The following is a 12,079-nucleotide window of genomic DNA, read 5'->3' as shown; positions in this document are numbered from 1 at the left end:
ATCTATGATCTTTCTTTTGAAAAAAAAGCAAAATTCTACTTTTTTGTACATTTGAGCTTGAAGACTCTACAATAGAATTTTCTAGTACGCTGAATCTGATGGAGTGGTTTTCATTAGGATTACTTGATATTTTGGGGTTGTTTCCCCCTTTTTCAAAAATCGGGCAAATTTGCTAAGGCTCGTAACTTTCGATGGGTACCGTTAAATTTGATTAATTTTACATATTTTGAATAAGCATCAAAATTCTCGATTCTTTTGATGTATATATTGCTATCAAGACTCTGTTTCTTAGGGTTTTGGTTACTGTTGAGCCGCATCGCTCCTTACTTGTAGTCCATTATCACGAACTTTTTTACGGAAAGTCTTAAATTATACTTTAGTGATAGGTTCCACGGCTCAGTGTGAAACGGCCATAAAAGTATAGGGCTGTACAGGTCTAATGTTTTCTTCCAGCGTTCAAAAAAAGCACATTCGAACTGTGCGTCAACTTTACCAAAGAAAAGGCAGCACCTTTTTGGCAAATAATTTAAATGTGTAACACGCGGAGGCAGAATAAAGAAAAATCGTAAGGTCAAGCAATTAAGTAGTACATTCAGTGAGACTGCATGGCTTCAAATCTCAATATCAACTAAGCAAAAAACAATGAATTCGTTTAAATTTAAATTCATTTTAAACTAAATTAAATTGTAAATTATTTAATTTAATTATTAATTCATCATTTTTCCTTCCTTTTTATTGATTAATTTTTAATTCTTTTTATTGTTAATATTATTAATTCTAATTATTATTTCATTGTTTAATTCGTTATATAATTATTTATTTCATTGTAAAAATTGTAAAAATAACATTGAATTCATTAAATTTAAATTGATTCTCTCAGCCTTTAATAAGTCATCGTAAAATCATTCAAAATGAGCTTTATTCTGGAAAGAAACCGTGGCTCAAAAGCTGGAGTAAAATACGGCCGTATCATTCATTCAGAATGAGCTTTATTCTGGAAAGAAAGCATGGCTCAAAAGCTGGAGCAAAATACGGCCGTATCATTCATTCAAAATGAGCTTTATTCTGGAAAGAAACTGTGGCTCGAAAGCTGGAGTAAAATACGGCCGTATTGTTCATTCAAAATGAGCTTTATTCTTGAAAGAAACCGTGGCTCAAAAGCTGGAGTAAAATACGGCCGTATCATTCATTCAAAATGAGCTTTATTCTGGAAAGAAACCGTGGCTCAAAAGCTGGAGTAAAATACGGCCGTATCATTCATTCAAAATGAGCTTTATTCTGGAAAGAAAGCATGGCTCAAAAGCTGGAGTAAAATACGGCCGTATCATTCATTCAAAATGAGCTTTATTCTGGAAAGAAACTGTGGCTCGAAAGCTGGAGTAAAATACGGCCGTATTGTTCATTCAAAATGAGCTTTATTCTGGAAAGAAACCGTGGCTCAAAAGCTGGAGTAAAATACGGCCGTATCATTCATTCAAAATGAGCTTTATTCTGGAAAGAAACTGTGGCTCGAAAGCTGGAGTAAAATACGGCCGTATTGTTCATTCAAAATGAGCTTTATTCTTGAAAGAAACCGTGGCTCAAAAGCTGGAGTAAAATACGGCCGTATTATTCATTCAAAATGAGCTTTATTCTGGAAAGAAACTGTGGCTCGAAAGCTGGAGTAAAATACGGCCGTATTGTTCATTCAAAATGAGCTTTATTCTGGAAAGAAACTGTGGCTCGAAAGCTGGAGTAAAATACGGCCGTATTGTTCATTCAAAATGAGCTTTATTCTTGAAAGAAACCGTGGCTCAAAAGCTGGAGCAAAATACGGCCGTATCATTCATTCAAAATGAGCTTTATTCTGGAAAGAAACTGTGGCTCGAAAGCTGGAGTAAAATACGGCCGTATTGTTCATTCAAAATGAGCTTTATTCTTGAAAGAAACCATGGCTCAAAAGCTGGAGTAAAATACGGCCGTATCATTCATTCAAAATGAGCTTTATTCTGGAAAGAAACTGTGGCTCGAAAGCTGGAGTAAAATACGGCCGTATTGTTCATTCAAAATGAGCTTTATTCTGGAAAGAAACTGTGGCTCGAAAGCTGGAGTAAAATACGGCCGTATTGTTCATTCAAAATGAGCTTTATTCTTGAAAGAAACCGTGGCTCAAAAGCTGGAGTAAAATACGGCCGTATCATTCATTCAAAATGAGCTTTATTCTTGAAAGAAACCGTGGCTCAAAAGCTGGAGTAAAATACGGCCGTATCATTCATTCAAAATGAGCTTTATTCTGGAAAGAAAGCATGGCTCAAAAGCTGGAGCAAAATACGGCCGTATCATTCATTCAAAATGAGCTTTATTCTGGAAAGAAACTGTGGCTCGAAAGCTGGAGTAAAATACGGCCGTATTGTTCATTCAAAATGAGCTTTATTCTTGAAAGAAACCGTGGCTCAAAAGCTGGAGTAAAATACGGCCGTATCATTCATTCAAAATGAGCTTTATTCTGGAAAGAAACTGTGGTTCGAAAGCTGGAGTAAAATACGGCCGTATTGTTCATTCAAAATGAGCTTTATTCTTGAAAGAAACCGTGGCTCAAAAGCTGGAGTAAAATACGGCCGTATCATTCATTCAAAATGAGCTTTATTCTTGAAAGAAACCGTGGCTCAAAAGCTGGAGTAAAATACGGCCGTATCATTCATTCAAAATGAGCTTTATTCTGGAAAGAAAGCATGGCTTAAAAGCTGGAGCAAAATACGGCCGTATCATTCATTCAAAATGAGCTTTATTCTGGAAAGAAACTGTGGCTCGAAAGCTGGAGTAAAATACGGCCGTATTGTTCATTCAAAATGAGCTTTATTCTTGAAAGAAACCGTGGCTCAAAAGCTGGAGTAAAATACGGCCGTATCATTCATTCAAAATGAGCTTTATTCTGGAAAGAAACCGTGGCTCAAAAGCTGGAGTAAAATACGGCCGTATCATTCATTCAAAATGAGCTTTATTCTGGAAAGAAAGCATGGCTCAAAAGCTGGAGTAAAATACGGCCGTATCATTCATTCAAAATGAGCTTTATTCTGGAAAGAAACTGTGGCTCGAAAGCTGGAGTAAAATACGGCCGTATTGTTCATTCAAAATGAGCTTTATTCTTGAAAGAAACCCTGGCTCAAAAGCTGGAGTAAAATACGGCCGTATTATTCATTCAAAATGAGCTTTATTCTGGAAAGAAGCTGTGGCTCGAAACCTGGAGTAAGATATGGCCGTATTGAATAAATACGGCCCAGAACACACCATCTGTCCAGCCTTTGCATCGTGCAAGTCGTGACAAATTTCGAAGATTATTCCAGTCTTTCTTACTTCCAAATAAATGCGTTCTTTCTTTACATTTAGGAAGGTCTTTTGACGAAAAAATGGCATCTCTTCCTTTTACGTAAGACAAAGAAACGATCATGAAGAACCTGAAGCTGGACAAATACCATAAGTCAACATGCTTCAAACAAAAGGTCATGGCAAAAAAGTTGGATGAATCATGCAACGCTGCATCCAAAACAAGTATTGCTTCATTTGTTGAAGAATTTAGATTGCTTTTTAATGGTTTTTCTAAATGACTAGAATCAACTCAAAAATTAGATTTTTGTGCTTTGGCAACTTTACATAATTGCTTCTTGTGTGCATTACCAATATATTGGTTGTTGCATCCATATATGGATGGTATATCTACAATGAAAATTAAAGTTGCACGCAAATTATTGTTTAACTTTTTTTAACATTAAATTTTTTAACTTTTTAACGTTAACGTTTAAAAATTGTATATTTTTGTTGCCTTTAGGGATGTAACGCCGCATCAGATTTTATGTCTATCCATTCCGGTGCAAATGTCTTCGGTATTTCGTAGCCGTCAGGAATGTGCGCAGGAGGAGACCTTGGGTTGAGGTCCATAAATATACTAAGTTTCTCAAATTTGCTCTGTTTACTTACATATTTTTTTTTATAATTGAATCTCCACAAGAAATCCCCATAATGTGCCGGCCAAGGCTGTATCCATGGGGAAGGGGTTAGGGGCTTTGAACTCTCCCTGTGGTTTTTGTCCAATTCATAAAAACGTAGCAAAAATGTATAAAAACAAATTTTTGATAGAATTTTTAAAGTTCGTTTTTATCATAAAACACCCCCGAACAAAATCTTGGATTCGCCTTTGTGCCTGGTTAACATAATTAGGTACATATATTGTTCTGATTTACTTACGTGAAGCTTCATATTTTTAATTTTCAGACTGAGACATTGGCTTCAGAGGGTATTTCACCTAAACATTTTAATAATCTAAAATAGTCAGGAAAATTTTTTTCTACAAAAACAAAGCTATTTTTTTGCTATTTTTTCTTATTAAGGGCAACTTAAAGTAATGCCTACCGGATACAAATTCTGACGCTTAATAAGAAATATTTTCAATAAATACCAATATAATGTACAAGCCCCCTTTAGTCTTTAGAAGATAAGCATTAATTGTTTATGCTTTTAACTGAGCTCGCACCAATTCACAAAGATGTAGAAGCGGTGGCGAGGTTTTTTTTCGGAATTTCTTTTAATAAAGATACAACAGTAAATATTTTTTTTTGCAAAATCTAGAGGAGACAAATTCGTTTTTTTTTCGATTTTTTAAATGGTTTACCAAATAAAGTAATTTTTAAAATGTGCCCTCCATTTGCACTCCTGACGGAGCTGCTGGACAAGTATGTCTTCGAAAAAAATTGAATAGGATTAGTGTGATCAAGTAGTTTCGTATATTGTTAGTCTGATTTAATTTTACTTCTTACTTAAACAAGAAGACGGGATAAGTACGTAGTTCCGTACGTAGACGGGATAAGTACGTAGACAGGATGAGAACACACTATGTACGTAGTTCACTTTGCAAAGCAGCTAGGTTATGTTACGTTGAGCACAATTTTCCATAAACTAGTCCTTTCACGCTAGGCTAACGTAAAAATTTGCTATCATAATGATCGTCAAAAATCATCGCAATTAAGCATTCAAAGACTAAAAATGCGGAACGGGGATGGATATTCAAGTTCTGATGACGTATAAAAAAATTCCAGGAAAGGTGTATTAATTTGTTTTCTAGATTCTTTAATTGCTCATTAAGAAGTTCCATTTTATTGCTGCTGTGTTGACTTTTCTATTATGTAACATAAGCTCATATGATTAAATGACGTAAAAGAACTCAGATGACGTAGCTCGATACTCAAATGACGTAAAAAAAGAGTCGACTCAACTCTAAATGGGTACCTGGAAAAATTTGGGGAAGGTAAACAGGAAGGGTGTGCAAAAGCAGAGGATGGTTGGACCCCAACCCCTCCATTACACTTCCTGGCTAAGAAACGGAGATCAGCACCGCCGGTAGGGACTGTGGAGTCTAATGCCGTATTCTTTACCTTTTACATAAAGTCTTTGGTAAAACAGTTCAAAATAGGGATGATACCTTTTTATTGACAGTGAATAGATATAAAATTATTTAACTGGATATTTCGAACACATATACAGTGTATATGTGTTCGAAATAACATATACACTAAATATAGAGATATAATTAAGATATAATTTTATAATAAAGATATAGTTTTATATCTATTCACTGTCAATAAAAAGGTATCATCCCTATTTTGAACTGTTTTACTTTCGTCATGGAAAGGCAGTGTGGTCTTCGAAGTTATCTACATAAAGTCTTAGGTTATGCTAGTGTGGAAGGCTACAGGGCGTTGTATGAAAAAAAACGCTATGTTATTCCTAGTTATTAAATGTTTCGTTGCAAAACAGAACTTCGTTCAGTTGTCTTTCGCTTCGCAAATTTGAGCTGAACGCGTATTTTGAACCTGAACCATCCTTAGTCTTCAGTACTATCACAGTAATTTATCGAAGTACTCGATATGTTTGTGTTTAGTTGCATTTTTTTCTTTTTTTTCTTTTTGTTATACTCAGTCTTTCTTTTTTTATGATTGGGTTTTCAAATAAATAATGAAATGCAAGTTCCTCTTTGTGCAAGGTTTCATCTACTAATTTGAAAAAAATCATTTCCTTTTTTTATCATTCATTTTTTTATCTTTCGCATTTTGTCATTTTTTTTTTGGGGGGGAGGGTTCATCGTTTAATAAAGCGTCCTCGCTGGCTCAGATTTTGGCTTGCGGCTGATTGTTTTTTATTTAAAATAATTTGTTATATTTCCATTGTTACTCTTGAAATTGAGGAATTCGCACATAATTTACCCTTGTGTCAGGTCTCGGTATATGTCTTATGTTTAAATAGGTTCTGAGACCAAACTGATTGCACATGCCGTACGGAAAGACAAAAAACGAACAAGAGTAACTTTTTTGGTGTCGTTAAGGTTCTGGCCCAATTCCATAGGGGGGAACCCGGTTTAAATCCTCCCCCCAAATGTTGCTACGTGCAAGATGCAACCTAAGCTAACTAAAATACCAACTAACTATTTATTAAAATATAGGTGAAATTTAGTTTTCCACTGAGCCGAAGCTAATTGTCTCCGCATACAAACAGCAATAAAGTGGTTATTGCCTGATTTTATTGATCCAAGTTCTCGAGTGTGTACTGCCTAACATATAAGGAGGCCTACCTTTACTTTGTTAGTTTTTTTTTAATATTTTTTTTCCTTCTTCGTTTTGATATGCGTCTGATTTTCATCCTTTCTTCATTTTATTCATTGATTTACACCTAAAAAATTATTTATTTTAGGAAATCGAAAATTGGTTAGATTTCAAATATATTCAAACAGTTTATATTTGAAATACATTGATATTAAAGTCTAGATATCGATATAGACTTTAATTCCCCCGGACCCCAAGCACCTTGGTTTCCCGGAAGCTGCCCGCGGAGTCATTCAAGTAACGTCCGCGGACCGTTGGTTTGCATCGTTTATGGTTAAAACTAGGGCAGTATCTGAGATTTAGCAGTAAGTACTAATCATCATAAAAAGAACAAGAGCTAAGAGCTCATATGGCACTTGTGGCAAGGCAAGAAGAGCTAAGAGCCAAGAGCTCATATGGTATAAGCTCTAACAAAATTGTAAGAATCAATAGATTGATTTAAAAGGAAGATCAGAGGCTTAATACCGGTCAGGATTTAAAATAAGAGCTCTGAGTCACGAAATCCTTCTAAATATCAAATTTCATTGAGATCCAATCACCCGTTCGTAAGTTAAAAATACTTCGTTTTTTTCTAATTTTTCAGAATTAACCGGCCCTCTACTCTCCCCATAATGTCAAATCTGGAAAGCGAATACTTCTAATTTAATCTGGTCGGGTCCCTGATACGCCTGCCAAATTTCATCGTCCTAGCTTACCTGCAAGTGCCTAAAGTAGCAAAACCGGAACCGACAGACAAACCAACAGACCAGCGATTGCTATATGTCACTTGGTTAATGCCAAGTGCCATAAAAATGTAGCATGTCTCTTCTACCCCTCTAAGAGCTAAAATAAAAAAAATATTTGCACAAATAAAATTTGGTTAATTAGTACAGTGACTTTAACAGCATCGAAGCAATGCAAACTTGTCATTTAAACCTTTTTGAGCGGGGGGGGGATGGGGTTGATTTTATTCTTTTACTTGACAATAGCACCAATTAGGGTTAACCATTTGAAATTAGAATTTGAATTAGAAAGTACCATTTGGCTAATGGTACTTTCACACAATACCATTGAACCCTTCATGCTAGCATAACTTAAGACTGAATGCTATGTTATGTAATCTTACGTAGGCAGCTCTAAATTGACTCGTGCCGTGCATAGATTTCTACGTTATGTAAGTTTATGTTACGTTAGGTGGAAGTTGAAATAGAAGTAACAAAATGAAATTTATGGAGGAGTCATTAATAGATTTTGGAAATAATTTCCGAAAATGTTCCTAGACTGCCTTTCACGCTTGATCAAAGCTTGAATCTCCGTCTTTATTGATAATTTTAATTTTCGATACTTTACTTATGATGACTGTAATGATTTTAGACACTGACTATGATAGTTTATGTTTTATTTTACATTAGTATAGTTTGAAAGGTCTTGTTTGAGTGGGAAAGGCTGTACTTGATACAACGGTTGCAATTTAGTTTAATTATATATATTATATTAAGTAATTATATTAAGTATTATATAAGTATTAAGTATAAAGTATAATTATTATTATACTTTAATAATATTATATATTATTATTATTATAATTATTATTATACTATAAAGTATATTAATATTAAGTATAATTATATTAAGTATATATTATATTAAGTATTATATTAATTATAGTATTATATTAAGATAAACCTAAATTTTAATGAAAGTTATGTTTTCGCATTCCTATTTGGTAATTCATGCCCCAGAATACCTCTAATATTAAACCAACGAAATATACTCTTGAATCTAATTTAGTTTTGATGTACTTCAATAATAAATTGATAGGCTTTAATAATCTATTAACTCCACGCTTCAATAAGTCCTGCAGCCCATCCATGAAAACAACTGATTAAGTCCGACAGCTCATTAAAGCCTCTCTTTGCATTTTGGCTTCGGGAATGCAAAGGCTGAATTAAGAAGGCTGAAAAATTTCAGAGAACACAGACACGTACCCAAAAGGACATTTAGACCCTGGGCTACCCGAAATGTCCTATAATTGTGACAAAAAAATAAGTTCCCTTTTTTTACTGTTTTCCCGAATTTGACCGGCAAGAAGGGGTCTGTAGAAATACCCTGCACGTATATAAGAGGGGTGGGATTAGAAACCCCAAATCCTTGTCAACATTACTTTTCTGGTATCGTCTTCTTCTTCAACCCATTAGGCGTGCCAGTGTTTCTATATAATTGAATATTATTATCTTGCTTTCAATGCAAAATAGAACAATAAGCCACCTTAAATTTGTCCCAAATACAGCTGATAATTAGATTGCCTTATCCTGATCTATATATTAGATATACCTGACATTCTTTCAATTTTTAAAGTCACACCTACCATAAAACCCGGTCAAGTATGCCTATGAAGATGATGACAATGTGAAGTGTTTTCCACAGAGATAATGAGATATTGACATTCATGGTATACCGCACGCCACCCGCTGAGTATAAGTGAAAGTTGTGTATTAATACAGGTTTTTAGAAATTTTGTTGAAGTTTTATTTTTGTATACTATAGGAAATAATTAGCAAGCCCATGATTTTTGCATTGTAGGCTTAAATATAGTTTCATATTTTTAAACGTTTTACTATTTTCAGTTATTCATGGCATCATTGTTAGTAAAAGAGTCATTAACATTAATTTTAAGAAAACTTTCCACAAAAGAAGTTTTTCAAAGTAAAGTAAAGAGCTACATTAAACCAAAGATGAGCATAAATGAGAATGAGAATAAAAAGATGAGTCAAAATTTTTTCAAGCATAAAACTACCATAAATCCCTGTCAATAAATATTTAACACCCAAACCGAATAAAAAGTACAATACATAACCAATTCAAACTCAGAAAGAGCAGAAATTAGAAGGAATAGGGCAGACACCCCCATGCCTTCTAAAGACCAGAATATAATTTACATTTCACTGAAGACAAAAAATATTTTATAGGCTTTATTCTTTTTTAACTCTAGCAAATCCAAAATTTGGCGAAGGGAGGGTGTCACAAAGGAACATTTAAGGGAAATGGGAACTTCCTGGGAGGGTGTAAAGAGGGAGGCTTTGAGTAGACTGGGATGGAGTAGGAGCGTTTGTAGCTGTGTTGGTGTTAGGCGGCTTGGTGCTACGGTGAGTTATTAGTAGTAGTAGTAGTACATCAAAACTGTTCAGACTTCAGGAATGAATATCAGAAGATGTACCCAAAACTGTCAATACATACATTTGGGTTTTATTCAGTAATCTTGGCTAGGATGGTGATATTTTTCTTATTTCTTTCGACGAAAATCAAAACACACAGCTCGAAATAAGGACTGTTTTCAGTAAAGTGCAAATTATGTTCTGGTCTTTAAAAGGTAGGAGGGATGTCAGCCTTGCTCCTCTTAATTTCTGCTTGTTTTGAATTTGACTGGGTTATCTTTTGTAATTTCTGTTCGTTTTGTGGTTTATGTATTCACCACCATTGATGGTGATCTATTCAATCAATAACACTTTTCTTTGCAAAACCTCAGTATTGTAAAACCTGCAATTGGGGCTGTTGAGCAAGAAATAATCCAAGAAAATAATTTTTACTAATTCATAATATGCAGAAAATTGTAGTTAATATATTTTGAAGGTGCTTCTACTATACTTTAGCGCCAAACTCCCGTTAATAAGCAAATATATAGTGCAAATTACATATTCCCCGTGTGTTTTTCTGTTTTGTGATTTCGTCAGCGTATATTCAATTTATCAGTACACGGGTTGAAACAAGAGTGAATCCTGGCAAAATACATGGAAAATACAAAGGGAGCGGATCCAGTCCAGCTACGTCAATTGCGTATCTACGACTTTTGCTTATTCTACCCCCCAAGTTTCATCCCGATCCCTCCACTCTAAGCGTTTTCCAAGATTTTAGATATTCCCCTCCAACTTTGCCCCGATTCACCGGATCCGGTCGGAAATCAAAATAAGATTTCTGAGATACGATATCCTTCTAAATTCAAAATTTCGTAAAGATCCGATCACCATTTCGTAAGTTAAAAATACCTCATTTTTCTAATTTTCCCGAATTAACCACCACAAGTCACAAGTCAGGTACCTTTCTTTAATGATTTACTGTAAAGAGACTTCTTAGCAATTCTAGAAGACTTGCCAATTCGTCAAGTCAGGTACCTTTCTTTAAGGGTTTCCTGTAAAGAGACTTCTTGGCAATTCTGGAAGACTTGTCAATTCGTCAAGTCAGGTACCTTTCTTTAAGGGTTTCCTGTAAAGAGACTTCTTGGCAATTCTGGAAGACTTGCAAATTCGTCAAGTCAGGTATCTATCTTTAAGGGTTTCCTGTAAAGAGACTTCTTGGCAATTCTGGAAGACTTGTCAATTCGTCAAGTCAGGTACCTTTCTTTGAGGGTTTCCTGTAAAGAGACTTCTTGGCAATTCTGAAACACTTGTCAATTCGTCAAGTCAGGTACCTTTCTTTAATAGTTTCCTGTAAAAAGACTTCTTGGCAATTCTGGAAGACCTACCAATTCGACATGTCAGGTACCTTTCTTTAATGGTTTCCTGTAAAGAGACTTCTTAGCAATTCTAGAAGACTTGCCAATTCGTCAAGTCAGGTACCTTTCTTTAAGGGTTTCCTGTAAAGAGACTTCTTGGTAATTCTGGAAGACTTACCGATTCCAAAGTCAGGTACCTTTCTTTAATGGTTTCCTGTAAAGAGATCTCTTGGCAATTCTGGAAGACTTTCCAATTCGACAAGTCAGGTATCTTTCTTTAATGGTTTCCTGTAAAGAGACTTCTTGGCAATTCTGGGAGACTTACCAATTCGACAAGTCAGGTACCTTTCTTTAATGTTTTCCTGTAAAGAGACTTCTTGGCAATTTTAGAAGACTCTGGGAGACTTACCAATTCGACAAGTGAGGTACCTTTCTTTAATGGTTTCCCGTAAAGAGACTTTTTGGCAATTGTAGAAGACTTGCCAATTCGTCAAGTCAGGCACCTTTCTTTAAGGGTTTCCTGTAAAGAGACTTCTTGGCAATTCTGGGAGACTTACCAATTCGTCAAGTCAGGTACCTTTCTTTAAGGGTTTCCTGTAAAGAGACTTCTTGGCAATTCTGGGAGACTTGTAAATTCGTCAAGTCAGGTATCTATCTTTAAGGGTTTCCTGTAAAGAGACTTCTTGGCAATTTCGGAGAACTTGCAAATTCGTCCAGTCAGGTACCTTTCTTTAATGGTTTCCTGGAAAGACACTTCTTGGTAATGCTGGAAGACTTGCCAATTTGTCAAGTCAGGCAACTTTCTTTAATGGCTTCCTGTAAAGAGACTTCTTGGCAATTCTTTTAAACACTTGTTATAGTCAAAGCTTAATTCTCAATTAAATGAATACAGCTGTTTGCTTCCAAAAAAAAGAAAGGCAAACTTAAATTAGAAATAAAAATCTGACACGAAAGGTAAGTTTCAATAGCAATGATCTGAACA

The sequence above is a fragment of the Artemia franciscana genome, chromosome 20 (genome assembly GCF_032884065.1).
Source record: "Artemia franciscana chromosome 20, ASM3288406v1, whole genome shotgun sequence".
Classification (NCBI taxonomy): Eukaryota; Metazoa; Arthropoda; class Branchiopoda; order Anostraca; family Artemiidae; genus Artemia; species Artemia franciscana.
This window is presented reverse-complemented; position numbering follows the sequence as displayed.